This window comes from Pteropus vampyrus, unplaced genomic scaffold (genome assembly GCF_000151845.1).
Source record: "Pteropus vampyrus isolate Shadow unplaced genomic scaffold, Pvam_2.0 Scaffold19, whole genome shotgun sequence".
NCBI lineage: Eukaryota > Metazoa > Chordata > Mammalia > Chiroptera > Pteropodidae > Pteropus > Pteropus vampyrus.
This window is the reverse complement of record NW_011888800.1, coordinates 9,259,395-9,276,267: the sequence shown is the minus strand read 5'-3', so window position 1 is coordinate 9,276,267 and position 16,873 is coordinate 9,259,395. Positions and strand designations below refer to the sequence as shown.

Genomic DNA, 16,873 nt, shown 5'->3' with positions numbered 1-16,873 from the left:
AGGAGGAGGAAGTAGAACCTTTTCATCAAATTCCAGCTAGATATTTTTGAATTCTGAGCCCAAGGCTTGACTTACTCTCTGCTATAAAGGAAGATTAATAGATGTTAGAGAGGTGTTAAGACATAGTAACATTAAAATGAGACTTCTTTCTTGTTAGTGAGGGAGAATCCCAAAAAGGAGGTATCTTTATGCCATCAAAGACTTTCACACTTTTGTGTTTTCAGATCTGTAAAGCACAATTTTGTTAGTATTCGTTTTTATCCTAGGTTTCCTCATTACAAAAGCTCAAGGCTAATAAAGGAAGGCTTTTTAGTGCATCTACATCACCTTCACTAAAAAGTCAAATACAAATCCTGGAGGTCATCAATCTATTTAAAGGTGAACCAATATAATAGATACTAAGTTATAAACCCCAAACCTTGACTTCAAGTTCACAACAAGCTGGCAGGAAACAAGTTAGCAGAGGGACAAGCGAGAAACATTTTAGGATCTCAATAGAGCAGTTGGGGAAAAATAGGAAGGAAAAAAGTACATTAGGAAATCTGGGTAGATATAAGTAAGTTTCCTATTATTTTTTAAAGGAGTTTTCGAAGTAGATTGATCAATTGTCTTGGTTTTTCTGAGACTGAGAGATTTCCTGGGACATAAGACTTTTAAAACTGAAAGGAGTTGATCACTCTATTTCAAAAGCTTCCTTCAAGCATAAATAATAAGTATTACAGAAGTAGAAGTTTTCTTCCTGTAGGTGTGGGAGGGTGTACGAGATTATGCCTACAGAGTATCTGATAGATTTTCTCATTTCCAGAGTTCAGAAATCACTTTGGGGATATAATTCAGTATCAAGGCCTTTTCCAAAAATTGTAATTCAATTTTATTGAATAATTATCTAGAACTGAATGAGATAAGTGTCCTCTTCCAACACCCATTTCCCTCTATTTGCTATTAATCATCTAAGTGCTAAGTGCTGCTTACCTAGTAATCCTGGGGATTTAACTGTATAATCTGGGGCACTAACTGTATATGGTTTAAGATATTAAATGACCAAAGGCATTTGAATAGGAAAACCCTCTAGTTCAGCACGCTAGTGTCTTTTTACAAATCACCTACTTGTCTCTTGACAAGTAGGCATCTTGAATGCCTACCACTTGAAATATAAGATAATGTAATTAAATTCAATAATCAGCCACTAAAATAACTTCTCTGCAGAAGATATTTTGCTAAGATCCTCTTATAAATCATATGTAAAACTGAATTATACATGTCTACTTTATTAAAAATCACAGTTTGGTATTTTTCCAAATCTGCATCTTGAAGATATCAATTTTCTGTAGGGAAACCATTACTATGAAATGTTTAATTGTACATTTTCCAAGCACCTCTCATTTAAAGCTCTAACAGAATTCTCTGGGTGGAAAATATAATACAATATTAGCGTGCCACAATTCGTTATATAGTAACATCAATTCTTCTTAATGGCATTCTTCTCACTCACTTACTGCATTATTTTAAAAATGATCGAACATCTTCTTTGGGCCAGACACTTCACTAGGAACTGGGGATACAGGAATAAGACAAAGTCCCTGACTATGTGAAACTCATGTTCTGGTGCCTTTGAGACATTTGAAATAAAAAGAATAGAAAAAAAATTCTCCTAGGCATAAAGCTCTGACTACGTTGGAGAAAAGGAGTAGTTAGTAAGATATTGTCTATATTTAGTCTTTAGACTTTGCGTATCAAATGAAAGGAAAGCAGAATAGTTTAGAATAAAAAATTATTCATATGGTAATCACATCATAATAAAAAGAAAATAAAAACAGAATTTCTACTCTTTCTGTCTTCCTTGGAGCAGAGTTTCACAAAAAGTAATCTTTTGATGTGGTCTTAGGGTTACCTCCTCTTTTCCCTGAATTTTTTCTAAAGTTCTGAATAAACAGCTTTGATTAATACATCTCGTTCTTTAAAAAAAAAAAAAAAACTTCACTATTTGTCTATTACATACCTTCAACTTTACTTTCATGGATAAGCTGCTGTGTCCATGAAATTCTTAATAATATAAAATTTAGCCCAAGTATGTTACTGGGCTAGATTTTCAAGTAAATCTTTATTTTGTTTCTATTGGTACAAGAATCTCTTTTAAAAAAAGAAAAGGAAACTATAGGTCATTTGATGATTTTTTTTGGCAAGGAACACTAATAAAGGATAATGACTATGGTTAAAATAATAGTAGATATTTATTGTGTCAATTATGTGCAAAAAATTAACAAGACTAGTCTATAGCCATGGTACCCTGAACAAATCTGAACCCATCTAATCTCAGAAGCTAAGCAGAGCTGGGCCTGGTTAGTACTTGGATGAGAAACCACCTAGGAAAACCAGGTGCTGTAGGTGTCAAAAATGAAAAAATAAGGGATTGTAAGCTGACAGGTCCTTGCAATCTGTGAGGTCAACCAAAGGTTGCCTTGCCTAAATTAAAAAAAAAAAATTATATATATATATAAATTAAGGAGACTAGAAGAGATAAGTAAATCACAGTCCTTGGCCTTAAAGAAATTACTACTAGTGTGTCATGTGCTAGGGATTAGTAGACATGCAAAACTATTCAAGAGGGTTCTGGAGTAGACAGAAATTATTACTCTAGTTTTCCTTACTAACCAAACTCTCCCCTTTGTCATGTAATTGGTTTAAGAAGAGGCATGTGAACCAATTCTCACTTACAAGTCATAGGAGAGGTTTGTTGGAAGCTTCTAAAAAAGGAAGTTTACAGATCTGGCTGTATGTTAAGAAGTAGAATACAGCTTCAATATCTATTGACAACCATTTTAACATCACTGAGGAGGAGAAAAGAGTAGCCTCAGAATGAAAATAATGTTGAGGAAGGCAGAGCAGACAGATGGAAAAAAACCCGAGTTATTGATCACATAAATTTTCCATTGGGTTAACCAACCCTGAAAATTTCTCCCATATCATTATGGCTTACCGGTCTTGTGAGCCAATATACTTTCTTCTCAGGTCAGTTTGAATCAGGTTGATGTTAATTACAGAGATATCTTACTTGGGTGCAGGTTCCAACTTTCAAAGACTTATAGTCTAGTTGAGTAGGCAGGAGTCACCCTATTTCATTGACTCAATGACACACTTCCTTTCCCTCACATTTTAACATCTCTGAAATCAGAGTGGAGTGTCATAAAATTGTTCGCAGCCAAGCAGTAGCCTTATCATAGTTGTGGATGCCTGTTCATGTGTGACCTTGATTATACCATTCATATTACTGATGCTTTAATTATAGGTATTATTTGAAATACACATATTAAGTTTAATTGCCATTAAAATTAATCATGATTATATGAATTGAAATTACAACTCATTCTGTCTGCCAAAAATCACAGAAACAGCAGTGAAACATACATTTGACATAAATGGAGCAAATAATCATCCTTGGAGGAATTACCATAATTTCATAGTTTCTTGCAAATACTTTATACAGGACCTGGGGAAGGATGACGCCCATAGCATTTCAATGAAATTTCAGTCATGAAGGACTTGTATTATAGATTCACATATAAGGCATTGTGCCACAGAAAATAGAAACATTATTGATTGTTTTGCTTGTAGAAAACTAATCGTCAAATTGTTTTTTTTTTAAGGTAGATCATGTCGTTATATCAGCTGTATATAAGAATTCACGTTCCTGAAATAGGAGAAGACTTTTTAATAATTTGACCTTCTACTATTATTTTCGTCCTCAAAAACCAGATCAGATTCTTTTCTTTATATAATTGAGGCATTTTGCTCTTTAAGTGAAATGACCAATACTGTTATTGGAGAAAGCGTTATCTTCTTCTGATCAAAATCTGTTTCAAATACTGCATGGTATCACTTACATGTGGAATCTTTTTTTAAAAAGTCAAATTCATAGAAACAGACAGTAGAAAAGTGGTTGCCAGGGGCCACGGAGTAAGAGAAATAGAGGTTGATAAAAGGAGTACAAACTTTCAGTTATAAGATGAACAAGATCTGAGCATCTAATGTATAATATGGTGGCTATAGATGATAACTCTGTATTTATAATTGAAATTTGCTAATACAGTAGACCTTAGACCTTTTTCACACACACAAAAAAGATAAATATGTGAAGCTATGTATGTGTTAATTACATGGGGGGGAATTCTTTTACAATGTATACATATATCAAATCATTATGATGTACACCTTAGCTATCTTACAATTTTATTTGTCAATTATATCTCAATAAAACCGAAAAAAAATTTAAAAAACTTGTTTCAAAAAGAAAACCATTCAAACTTTGGAACTTGCCCCTCTCACCATACATCTAACTGAACGGATCTTTTCTTCTCCCGGAATCAGCATCTGCAGTATCTGTAGGATAACCTGCATTCTTCTGGAGATGCTTGTGTGCAGCAAGACAGAGGACACTTTATCATTTGTGTGTTTTAAATGTTTACAGACTTATTTAGAATGTGGAGAGACTGGTATCTGTAAATATATCTTTTCCTCTAAAGAAGCCCTAAATGATCTCTTATCCTCTTCTTTCCTTTTTTTATATGCAATGTAGAATTCCCTTTTTAAAATCAGATCTGACTCTACTGTCTGCGGAATAACATACAAATTCCTCAGTCTAATATTCGGTGTGATAATGCCAGCCTACTTCACCAAGTTTGCTTGAACCACACACTTCCAAACAGTCTATATCTCAATCACACTGGAATACTTGCCTTAGCCCAAATCACCTATAGTCTCTTCTCTCCATACCTTGTTTATGCTACTCCTTCCTTCGGAATCCTTTCTCATCATTCTTCCCGTTGGAGTTCTTCCCATCCTTCAAGGCCCATCTCCTTGAGAATTAATGTCCCCCTCCTTGTTTTCCTATTACTTTTATTGCATGTTGTGTTGCTAATACACTTGGCTTATCTTGTGTTAAAATTAAAAATGATGTGTGTATATGTTTGCTATACTAGACTGTGGGCTTCTGAGGCAGTGACCAAATTTTTCATTAATTTTATTCATTCAGATTGGACGAATGGAGCTGGACGCCGTCTTAAATGCCCTCATGAAGCTTCTAGTTTATCTTGAAAGCCAGAGATTAACAAATAATTACAAGTATGTTGAATATAACAATGGTGAAATGCATGTTTTAACAGGAGCATATAATGAGGGGACACAATTTAGTCTGGGGAATTAAGGAATTCTTCCTGGAAGAAATAATGTTTAAACTGAATTCTCAAGGGTGGTAGAAAGTAGCTAGATGAAAGTGAGAAAGGAATTGAAAAAGAGGATGGGAACAATATCTAAGAAATCTAAGGCTTAAGAAATAACGATGTGTTCTAAGTTCTAAAAACAGTCACGGTTGTGGGGATTTAATGAATGAGGGGGTGTATGGCACAATGTAAGACTATTGAAGCAGGCACGGGCTGGATCATGCAGTACCAAGAATTTATGATTTTATCCTGGGGACAGTAGGAAATCATTGAAGGTTTTTTTAAAATTATTTTTTATTTTTTATTATTATTTTTTTTAGGCAAGGCAACACTTGGTTGACCTCACAGATTGCAAGGACTTTGAGACCTTACAATCCCTTATTTTTTATTTTTTATGCCTACAGCACTTGGTCTTCCTAGGTGGTCTCTTATCCAAGTACTAACCAGACTCGACCCTGCTTAGCTTCCAAGATCAAACGGGATTGGGCTTGTTCAGGGTGGCATGGCCGTAGACCATTGGAGGTTTTAATAAAGAGAATGTGGAGGTCAGAATTATGATTTTTAAAGTGCACATTGGCTGCAATATGAAGAATAGATTGGAAACACAAGTGTACATGTGGGAAGGCTGAGGTTTTTGGGAGGAGATGGGTTTTGCTTGTTTTTCTGTAATAATACAGGCAAGAGACCATGGTGACTTAGATCCTTAGATATCTTCGTCTCCTACAAGGTTGGGTACAGTGCTTGTTTCCATGGTAGTTAATAAATGCTCCTTGAACTGAAGTAGACTCCAAAACACTACAAGGAAGTGTCAGGAAAGCATTTCAAACAGTTAGGCATTTTCCTCCAGGTGACCTCCTCAGATATATGAGTGAGTCCATGTTCGAACTACTCCAGAGCAAACCATTCTTTCTCAGGCAACTCCTGAAGATTCTGTATTAGGAAGAAAATGCTGTAGCTGAAACTACTGCCAGCCTCATTTTATGGGAAACTTCCCTGTAAATATCACTTGTTAAGTGTTGGTGGAAATGACATTCCTTTCAGCTTTAAGGAAAGAAGCTCATACTTCCTCATTAGCTGGCTCCTGCTTTGGTTTCCAAATATGCAAATAAAGTCTCTCCCTTAGCTTACCACATAAAAACAAGCTTACACTTTTCTCTTTTGTGAGGTTAGAAAATCAGTCCAGGTGTGATATTTGGTCATCTTGTGGCAGACCATTTTTTATGCTTAGTAATTAAAAAAATTTTAAGATACCTTTTATCATCAAAATTGGAAGTGTGTTGGGTATGTATAGATGTGATTCAAGAAGATGAATCAAGAATAATCTCTGACACATTTTCACGTTGAAAAGAACATAATTATAACATATTAGGAAGTATTTAAAATATATTTTAAAAAGAAAAGAATGAATGGGCAAATATCAGAAGATAGAAGCCATAATTTATATATACTAAGGAAAAATTATTCACAGCAGCTGGGATATATATAAGTAGACAGATCTCTTTTCAGCTACCAAATAACTGTATTAAAATACATTTTAAACTTTTGATTAAATTTCTTTTCATTGTGACAAAGCAAAACAAGTTGATCCCCCTTCCTTTAAACCCAGTGTTCTTATCTGTAAAATGGAGATAATGCATACTTCATGAATTGTATGGATTAAATAAAATAATAGGTTGTAGTAAAAAAACAAAAAACAAATATAGTAGTTTCCCCTTATTTGAGGCTTCGCTTTCTGCAGTTTTAGTTACCTGTAATCACTGGCGGTCTGAAAATATTAAATGAAAAATTTCAGAAATAAACATAAGTTTTAAATTGCTGCTGTTCTGAGTAGCGTGATGAAAGCTCACGCTGTACTACTCCGTCTTGCCTGGGACGTGAATCATCTACGTGTCTAGCAGCTGTGGGCTGTATACGCTCCCCGTCTGTTAGTCGCCTAGTAGCCATAGCAATATCACAGTGCTGTTTTCAAGTAACCCTTATTTTATTTAATAATTGGCTCCAAAGTGTAAGAGTAGTGATGCTTGCAATTCAGATATGCCGAAGACAAACCATAAAGTATATGTATGTATAGGAAAAAACAGTATGTATAGGATTCGGTTCATGGTTTCAGGCATCCTTTGGGAGTCTTGAAATGTATTCCCCAGGGATAAAGTAGGACTACTGTAAGTACATAAAATATTTAATTAATAAAATAATATGTAGAAATCATGCTAAGATGCTTTGCATATCTAGTCTCCTGCACTCAGCCTGAAAGATTTGATATTAGGAATGATTACATTATGAACTGGATTAAGAGACTTTTTAGACAAAAATTTTTCCAGCTTTACTGAGATATAATCGACATATAACATGGTGTAAGTTTAAGGTATACTACCTATTGATTTGATACACTTACATAGTGCAAAAATGATTATCACCATACCTTTAGCTAGTAGTGCCATCATCTCATATAATTACCATTTCTTTTTTGTGGTGAGAACATTTAAGATCTACTCTCTTAGCAACTTTAAGTATATAATACCATATTGTTAACTATAATCGCCATGTTGTACACTAGACCCCCAGAACTTATTCGTCTTATATCTGGAATTTTGTACTCTTTGACCTCAAAAAATATTTAAGTAGTTGCAATTAGTCTTTAGTTCGCTGGTCTGTTCTTTTCCATTCCTCTGCTACTCCCTTGGTTCATCCTCTTCCATATTCACATTTGTGATGTTCTTGTGATGATTTCTGGTTGTTCATTGCTTCCCTTTCTGCAGCCTATTCAAACCTAACCTCTCCCAAAGTATTTCATGATATACTCTAAAACGAGTTATCTTGTCCCCTAATCCTGTTTGAACTTTAGGTCTCTTCATTGGGCTGAACCTAGCTAGAGGTTAGGAAGAGAGTACTCTTACTAAGCCAATTTGGATCAAAACATTTGGTTAATTCAATCTTTATTGATATATTTATATTTGAAAAGAAGACAGTCATGAATCTAAGTTTCAGTGATTTGGTAGTGGAATTTCTGTAAAAGAGATACTCTTAAAGTCAGGTCACACTTTAACTAGCAGTAGTTAGTTCTCAAGCTCAGCTGCACATTGGAATCATTTGAGAAGCCTTTAAAAGTTACCTACAGTGAGACCCCACCCTCAGAGATTCTAATACAATGTGTCTGGAGTGGAGCTCATATATTGGAATTTTTTAAGCATCCTAGATGGATTCTAATATGCAGCTAACCACTGGGTTAGCTTTCAATAGTAAAGCTCTTGATTTAGCTTTCAATACTAAAAATTTCCAATTTTCTGTTATGCGAATTACATATACATTAATTGCTATATCTGGTAAAAGAAAGCTAGGAAAATTTTAATAGAAAGATAATAAAACAGTAGTTATAATTTGTGTCATCAAATCCAACTCCTGCATTTTACTAATGAGGAAACAGATTCAAATGATTGAGGTTACACAACTAGTTAGAGGTGGTGCCAGGACAAACTTTTAATGACTTAATAGGATATTTTTAAATAGCTTAATTTTTTTTAACTCTTTGAAATTTATTTGTTAATGGATTAAACTTATTTTAAATAAGATTCATTTATACAAATGGCAAAAATTTAAACAATGCACAACAATACAATGCGAAAAAGAAATCTCAGACTCCACGCCAATTTCCGCTTTTAAAGGTTACTTTTTAAAAAATCCTTTCAGCCACAAAGAGTATAACTATTGTCTTCCACAAGGCGGCAGTATTGCTTACTCTTCAACAATCTCCCTAAGGCCCCTCACTTCCCTTGTTGTCCAGGGTGGGCTATGAAGGCTCAAGTCCTTCCAGAAACAGAATCAGTCCCTGGTACTGAAATGCTAGGTCAAAGCCAGCTTCCCGATTCATGAGGAAAACCAGAAGTAAGCAAAGAGCTGCACCAGACAGAGCTGTAACTGTGGAGAAACTGTAGGAAGGGATCAGGGACTGAGACATCCAATGGAAACACAGAGCAAGGTGCTGCCTGGAAACCTTCTATTGATTGCCTATCTCTGCAGAGGTGCTGGAAGGGCTGGGGTCCAGTTTTGTGAAGATGTGCATCCAACTCTGTCACATACAAAATTTTCCCTTTACAACAAACTGGTCTGAAGCTGTAGGACCCAGTCAAGGGTTTCCTTGATATGCTTTATGACTCCAGGAGCCTCTGGCTGCCTAGAAAAAGGCCTGATCTTTTGATAGTTCCTGTCTGCAAAAAGAGTTGGGGCAATCATGTTTGGGTTTCCCAAATCTTGTCGATTTAGAGCCAGGAACAGGTGATAAAGAGTACAGAGGTTTCAGTTTTCATCATTAAATTCTAGAGACACACGATGTAAGGAAAAATGACTTTTAGACTTTCTATGTGATCATGTATCTACTAGAATAAACAATTTGTCACTGGTGACATCTTTGGGATCCTGAGAGAATGACCATTCTCTGTCCCATTCAGAAATAGGCTTCTCCATCACCTAGGGGGAGATAGAACTGAAGAAAGTCATAAAAGGATTGAATCTTAGGAAGAAAAACACTTTTAAACTCCTCAAAACCTTGAGATTGTTCCAGCGGGGATAGATGGAGATACAAGGAATGGACTTTAAGAGACAAGGGTTTTGGGAATGCCATATCACAAAAAGGGAAGCTCTGCCTCGAGGTGAATCCATACAAAAGGAAAGAGTTTACAGGGAAAGCATGTTATGGAATTTCTAAGATAAAACTTTAATAACTATAGATCTATGATGATCTGTTTCGGAACCTCTGGAGTAAAGGATTTTTTTCTCCAACATAGAACATAGAGCAAGAAGCAAGAATCCCGTTTTTAGTTTTTCTTAAATGAAGGCTTTCTAAAACTTTCCAACACTTAGACTAAAAGTCTTTTGGGGACCAATGAGAGTTGCTGTGACTAATTGCAACAAGAAACAAGAGGCATCATATTAATACTTTGAGTCATAATGTCAATAAAAGTTAAAAGCCTTACTTTCCCCAAGTATTATTTCTTTTAGGGCCTCCTAGCTATTTCTAAACGACTATCTGATTTCAACCATGAAGTTACACTTAGTTTTTTCTTTGGTACAATGTATTCAAACTTCATGCTAGATTAGAGCACTTGGCAATGAGTACAATCATCCTGGTTTGTTGTGAGAAATCCTGACCTTTTCCTTCATAAGACTTGGAAATCTTATACACTCCTGGCAGAACTTTTATTGATAAACAATGAAAGAGGATGCTGACTTGCATTTTCTGGGTTTGAAGCTTAACATTTTGCATAGTGCATAATGTAGTTAATGAGTACTCCCAAACCTCAAACTGGAAATTGGAAACCTGATCAAAAGCCAACGATGTGCTCCAAGAGACTATTAGGGGGAAGTCCACTAAAAGGATTCTTGTTAGTAATGCAAGTGGAATGCCATGTTGACTACTACAGCATTGGTAGAACCATGAAAAAATATCAAAAAAATAAAAATAAAAAAAAAGTCCACTGAGTTTTCTCAATTTTACCTTAATTCAAGTAACATAGGCATAAAAAACAAAAAGGGTATTGTATGAAAGGAGAGGTTAGTAATCCCATTGACAAGGATGGAAGAGGCCCTCGGGCCTCATAACACGCATACAGTTAAGGCATTGCTACCTACTTTGTGGCATCTAACCATGGTGTTTTCAGTCACGGGGATGGGGAGTATGAGTATAGCATAGAGAATGTAGTCAGTAGTAATGTAATGGCTACGTGTAGAGCCCGATGGGTGAAAGAGTAAGTGGGGGGATCATTTAATAAATTATGTTAACGTCTAACCAATGTACTGTATACATGAAACTAAAAATAAAATAAAATGCTTAAAAAATAAAAAAATTTAAAAAAGGAGTAGCACTGCTAGAGCCATCATGTCATACCCTCTCTTGCCCTTGAGCCAAGTGCATCATAATCAGGAAAGAGGCTCCTAGCGGTGATTAGGGAGCATGTATGTCCCTTTCTTAACGTCTGAGAAGACTGCCTGCTTGGTAGATTGCTCATCAGTATCTGGTTCCCCTTCTTGTGGGAGGATCACATTTACTTGTCCTGTTGAACTCAGATGTCACCATGTGACTTACTCTGGCTATTTAAATGTAAGTGGAAGCTTTGGGAGTTCCTCTGGCATAAGTTTTAATGGCCAGAGAACACTTTTTCATGTTTCCCTTTTCCTCTGCCATAGTCATCAGTAATATTCCAGATAGAAGTTGCTCTGGCAGTCTGGGTACCAGAGTTAAAGATCATGAGGCAGAGCAGGGCTCCTTTGCTGACCTCTAATGCACATGTTGTGCAAGCAAAATGTGAACTTTTGTTGTTTTAAGCCACTGAGATTTTGGGTTGTGTGTCATGGCAGCACAACCTAGCTCATCCAGGTTCACTGATTTGTTCAGTCTACAACACACAGTCTCAGTGAGAATAATATCACTCCCAAGGGGGCAAAAATTGGTTCTTAGAGGGCAAAAGAGCCTTACTCTATGTATAAAGCACAGATATACATGAAGTACACAATAAGTATACAATACCTGTGATATTAAATTTTCATGGGGAAGCAACTAGAAAAAAAAGTCCAAAAATGTTCATTAGAAGGTGATAAAAAAATTAAGATTGAGAAGCATTGATCTATAGGCAAAACGTAGTGGTCAGACTATCTTCATAAAAGCAAACCCAGGGGTTCTTAACTATGGTTGCCTATTTAAATCTCTTGGACAGCTTTTTAAAAACACCGATACCCAAATATGGTTCTCTGAGATTCTGATTTAATTGGCAGAATCCACACAGGCATTTTTTTTTTTTTTTTAAAGCTCCCAGGTAATTCTAATTTGCGGACAGAACTCAGAACCAGCAGTCCCCAACCTTTTTGGTACCAGAGACTGGTGCTCCTATGAGAATCTAATGCCTGATGATCTGAGGTAGGGCCAAGGTGGTGATGCTAATGCTGGGGAGCAGCTGCAAATATAGATGAAGTTTCACTTGCTCACCTACTGCTCATCTCCTGCTGTGTGGCCTGATTCCTAACAAGCCATGGACCAGTACCGGTCTGCAGCCTGGCAGTCGGGGACCCCTGCACTAGACCAGACATTCTCAAAGAAAAAGCAGCATTGCTTCCTCCAGAGAGAGGTGCTACTCAAACAACTGAGAAATAGCACAATGCACTGGAAATAGCTGGCATGGAGTACAACTCACTCCTATTTTAGATGGGCTATTCTGGCCTCACACCAAGTAACTAAAAGCTAGATTCATTAAGAAGAGACAGCAATGTGCAGTTTCTATATTTTATCTTTCCCATTTCATGACACACTATTTGAATGCAGAGGGTCCTTTATGACTTATTTGGAAAACATAAGAAGGAAAAAAAATGGCTGTGGTTATTCCTGGACTAGTACCCACAGTCAGCATTTTCTGCATGGATGCAATTTGGAAATCATCTCTATCCTCAGCCCCTAAAACTCTAAGTTCTTACTGAGTTGAAAAAGCTATTCAGCATGGGATCTTCTTTGTCCTCTATATCTAGGGAAACTCTAGATTCTAGAGGGAGACTTTTACATAGATTGTGAAAATTAAAAAATTTAATTAAAAAATTTAAAAACTAATAACACTAAGCACTTTCTCTTTAGGTGGAGAGGGACCTTGATCTGGACTAAATGACAGTGGCATAGTCGTATCATGGCTGAATTCAGTCATTAGATGGATCGTCACTTATTCTTTCCTGAAATGTCATTTGGAATTGACAATGATATGACTATATTTTAATAAAGTGACTACATTTCTAGCTGGGAAGTCAAAATTATAATGTGTTAATTAACAATTATATCCCTTAATATTTTCCTTTTATACATTTTCACAGTAGATGGCATTTACATTGGTCTCATTAATTTGGAGGTTCTAACTAGAAGGTGTAGATTGACTTTCCTGATGTTATATTTGTTATATTTGGTCACTGAGCATCTAGCTTGAAGGCAAGGGTGGAGATATTTGAAAGCTTTACTTGTGAAATTTCTCAAAGCATGAAAATAAAATTTCTAGGAAATTCTCCACGAGGAGAGTTAGCATCCAACGTACAAATTGACAAATATTCATAACTAGCTTGTCAACACTTTGTTGATGATTTTGGCAGATGCAGAAATTAAAAAATCAAGTGTTAAAGGTTATCAGTAGAGACAAGGGTGGCTTTGAGATTCAGAGATAGGGGAAATGTGGATCTGAGAAGATTTAAATGCTAACACATCTGTAGTTCATCATCATCTAATTCCAAAGAATGGCAACAATATGTTATAGTGAATCCTTTTCAGAATGCCTTTGGACTCCACTTACCAAAGAGGTAGAGCAACCCAGTGTCCATAAAATGCTGCTCTGCTAGCCACAGCTGATTGGACAAGAAGTAAACACCCAATCTAAGCTGGGCTAATCAAATTCTCTATCATGGATATTTGGAATAGGGATGCAGAATCTCTACTTTAATTTGTCTTGGGCTCTAGAGCTAGTAGGTGATGAAGAGCTGGGGATGGGTTGTCACTTTCTACCAAGAGGATACTGAAGCAGGGAAAGCCAATCTTCCGAGAAAAAGAAGAAGATATTATTGAGCTTAGAAGAGATGAAGAGAATACCTTTAGTTCCTGACTTTCAAGTTCTATGTCAAGTCTCTTTGCACGTGAATCCCATGTCAAGAACTGGCTGTCTTGTTGGCTTTGATTCCAAAGATACTTCTGTATCTTTTCAATAAGCGTCACTCCCTTGTTCATGAGTTAGTTTGAAAGAATTTCTGTTCCTTGCAAGCAATTATCTCTGATTAAGACAGTGTTTTTCTCCACATAGAAGAGTTAAAATCTATGAAGGACATGAGCCACATTTACTGCAGATGTTCGCCTTCTTAAAATTTTGCTTGAATTATCCAGATTAGCTTTCCGGTGGATGAACTAGCTGTTTCCTATAACAGATGTGGCAGCCTTTGTGAACAAATGGGTCACAAAGAAATGCTGAATCGCATGAAATCTTTGCAGCAATGGACACGTTTTACCATACATGTTCTAAACAAAAAGGCAAAGATCTACACATGCAAAACCTTATGGTTGCGTTTTCTTTCTTTAACCTAATTAAGCCCCAATAATATAGCTAGACTTTAAGCAGATATGCACAGTAATTTAATGCCTTCATTTTAAAAGGATTTGAAAAGATGCTAAGATGGATAGAATAATCAGCTCTATCACTTTCATCAATTTCTAGCCCCCTTTTGCTTCTGCTTTAGACCCCTGACACCAATTATGTAAATTTGTTCACACAGTGCCTGGTTCCTTTTGCATTGTAATTTAAATGTAGGTGTCTTATGAAGACAAAAGGAAATGCATTGTCCTTTTCAAAATTTAGAATTCTAACTGATTCACTGATTTTGTTCCTGTCAAATTACCAAGCAGCTGCAGCAACAGCTGGACCACTTTCTGAACACCAACAAAAAACTTCAAGTCTGAATTATAATAGAGGTTTTCATCAGAATTTTATAGTATTGTTTAATAAATAAAAACACTTTACTGGTAATTGGCTGCTATTTCATTTACATTAGCAAATGTATTATGAAGATGGAGCCAAATGTACTAGGAGTTGCTTGATTGACTGAGAGTAATCAGTCTGAACTTTATTTTAAGGACTACAAAGTCCACTTTGAAGGAGAATCTAAAGAATGCCTACCTGACCTGTCTTAGTTTCCCAGAGGCAGTATAGTTTAATGGACCTCTAGGATTGCTTGGGTTCAATGCCCAGTTCTCCTAGCTGTGTGACCTTTGGTAAGTTACTTAACCTCTCTGTGCTATAATTTCTCATTTGTGAATTGGGAATAACATTGCCTATTTCATTGGGTAGTTGTGAGGATTAAATGAGTTAGCTTATACGAAGTATTTAATACAGTGCTTAGCATATAGTGTCATTAGACATTATTATACCCCCAAATTTGAAATTTTGTATTTTCTAAAATTTCAGCCAATGGAACTAATTATTCTAATTAGTGCAATATCCTTTCAAATGCAGTGAGTGACTCAGAAGTAGAGAAATAGGTATATATCTGCCTTTTTACAGGGTAAGTTGGGGTATAGAGTCATACATGTACAAACTGACTTGATCTCAAAGTTCAGACTTCCTATTTCCTTATGAGAATCACATTCTTCCCAGTAAGTTGGTTGAATGACTGGGCTAGTATGTTCTGATTACCTATAAGTGAACAAGGTGCACTGAATGACTGGGCTAGTATGTTCTGATTACCTATAAGTGAACAAGGTGCACTGAAGGAGGAACAACTAGGAGTTAGAGAATTTTTCTAAGGTGGATAGCACAGTGCTGGGTAATGCAAGAGAGGCTATATAGACACACAGGCTACTGTTTGAATTGGGACTATTTGCAGATAGCAGTCATGGTGGGCTAGTAAGAGCATATTAGACCCTTTCTCAGAGGGACTATGATTTTGCAGTGTATCAAGACAAGGAAGCTGATTAAAGGAACCAGAAAGGAACTCAAATACCAGAAGTAGGGCCAGATCTCAGAAATAGTACAGAACTCTATGTCAGAATTGCAACATGAGACCAGAACCATAGCGGCAATGACAAAGTACACTGGATATTGGGATAAAGATTGGCCTGGATAGTCCTAGGGATGGGTTGGATGAAAGCTTCCAGTCTAATAGGCCCACCTGTGTGGATAAGAAGGATTAAAAAAACTGGAAGCAGAAGGGAGAAAAGAGCACAAGGATATCTGTGAGGAAGTGAGGCAGCAGTCTGTTAGGTGATTTCTTTGGTTTTCTAAACTTTGAGTCACAAAAATTACTATTTAACTTCTGGGCATTCTTTCAGTGAAGGAATGGTGGTCTTTAAGAGTGCCTAATGCCAGCCCTGGCAACATCTCTGAGTAATAGGTAGAAGAAAATAAAAAGATCTGTATTTCATAAAGAAATTCTAGGTTTCTCCTGGAAATAAACTCTAAGAGGTTGGAAGTTTCCTCTTTCTTGCTCATGTCCTTAAAAAACCTGCTTCCTAGCATGCAAAAAAGAACTAGGCTTATTTAGCATGACATAATAATCTAATTTGAAAAATCATGTTTTATAATGATCAGATTCAGGAGGTAGAGTGGCTTTTGGAATTAGAATTACACCGGTTGCAGAGGAATATGATCTTCTGTGAGAGCTGGACGCTGGTCAAATATCCTTGTGATTGCTTTTGCATTAATAAGCATCCTTACCTATCATTGATCATAACAACTTCTTATTGCAGAAAAAAAACTGCTTTCATATCTACGATCTTAACCCATTGTCTAAATTATGTAGGTAGATAAGCTGAGCACATGGGAATCAGAGACTAAAATCAGTGCATTTGTCATTCAATTAACATTTGCTGAATGAATGAGATGCTCAGTGTGCATTGAAAGATGTTGATGACAATGGTTTGGAATGAAGGAGGAGAAGGAAAGAGAAAGAAAGGGACAGAGAAAGTCAAGAAACAATAGGTTCTAAGGCAATTGGCTTACCAATTACTGCCACTGAAGTGACCACAATGCGAGTTTTCGATTATTCAGAGGTTTGTTCTCCAGTTTGTGCATCATCTCAGCTTTTTGCTTCAGATTTTTCCTTCTACTGATTGCCTTTTAGCCATCCATTTAATGTTGATTAATCCATAGAGAAGAAAA

At 36.2% G+C, this 16,873-nt stretch overlaps 1 non-coding gene and 2 pseudogenes across 1 annotated transcript; 2 read left to right on the top strand and 1 right to left on the bottom strand.

Annotated features, from left to right (window-relative positions):
* The first annotated feature begins 2,269 nt into the window (after positions 1-2,269).
* Positions 2,270-2,388, top strand: LOC111736411 (annotated as a pseudogene).
* Positions 2,389-5,611: 3,223 nt separating this feature from the next.
* Positions 5,612-5,730, bottom strand: LOC111736374 (annotated as a pseudogene).
* Positions 5,731-10,744: 5,014 nt separating this feature from the next.
* LOC111736433 lies at positions 10,745-10,867 on the top strand. Its single transcript, XR_002779181.1, has one exon. It is a non-coding gene; the product is annotated as a U6atac minor spliceosomal RNA (small nuclear RNA).
* The last annotated feature ends 6,006 nt before the right edge of the window (positions 10,868-16,873 follow it).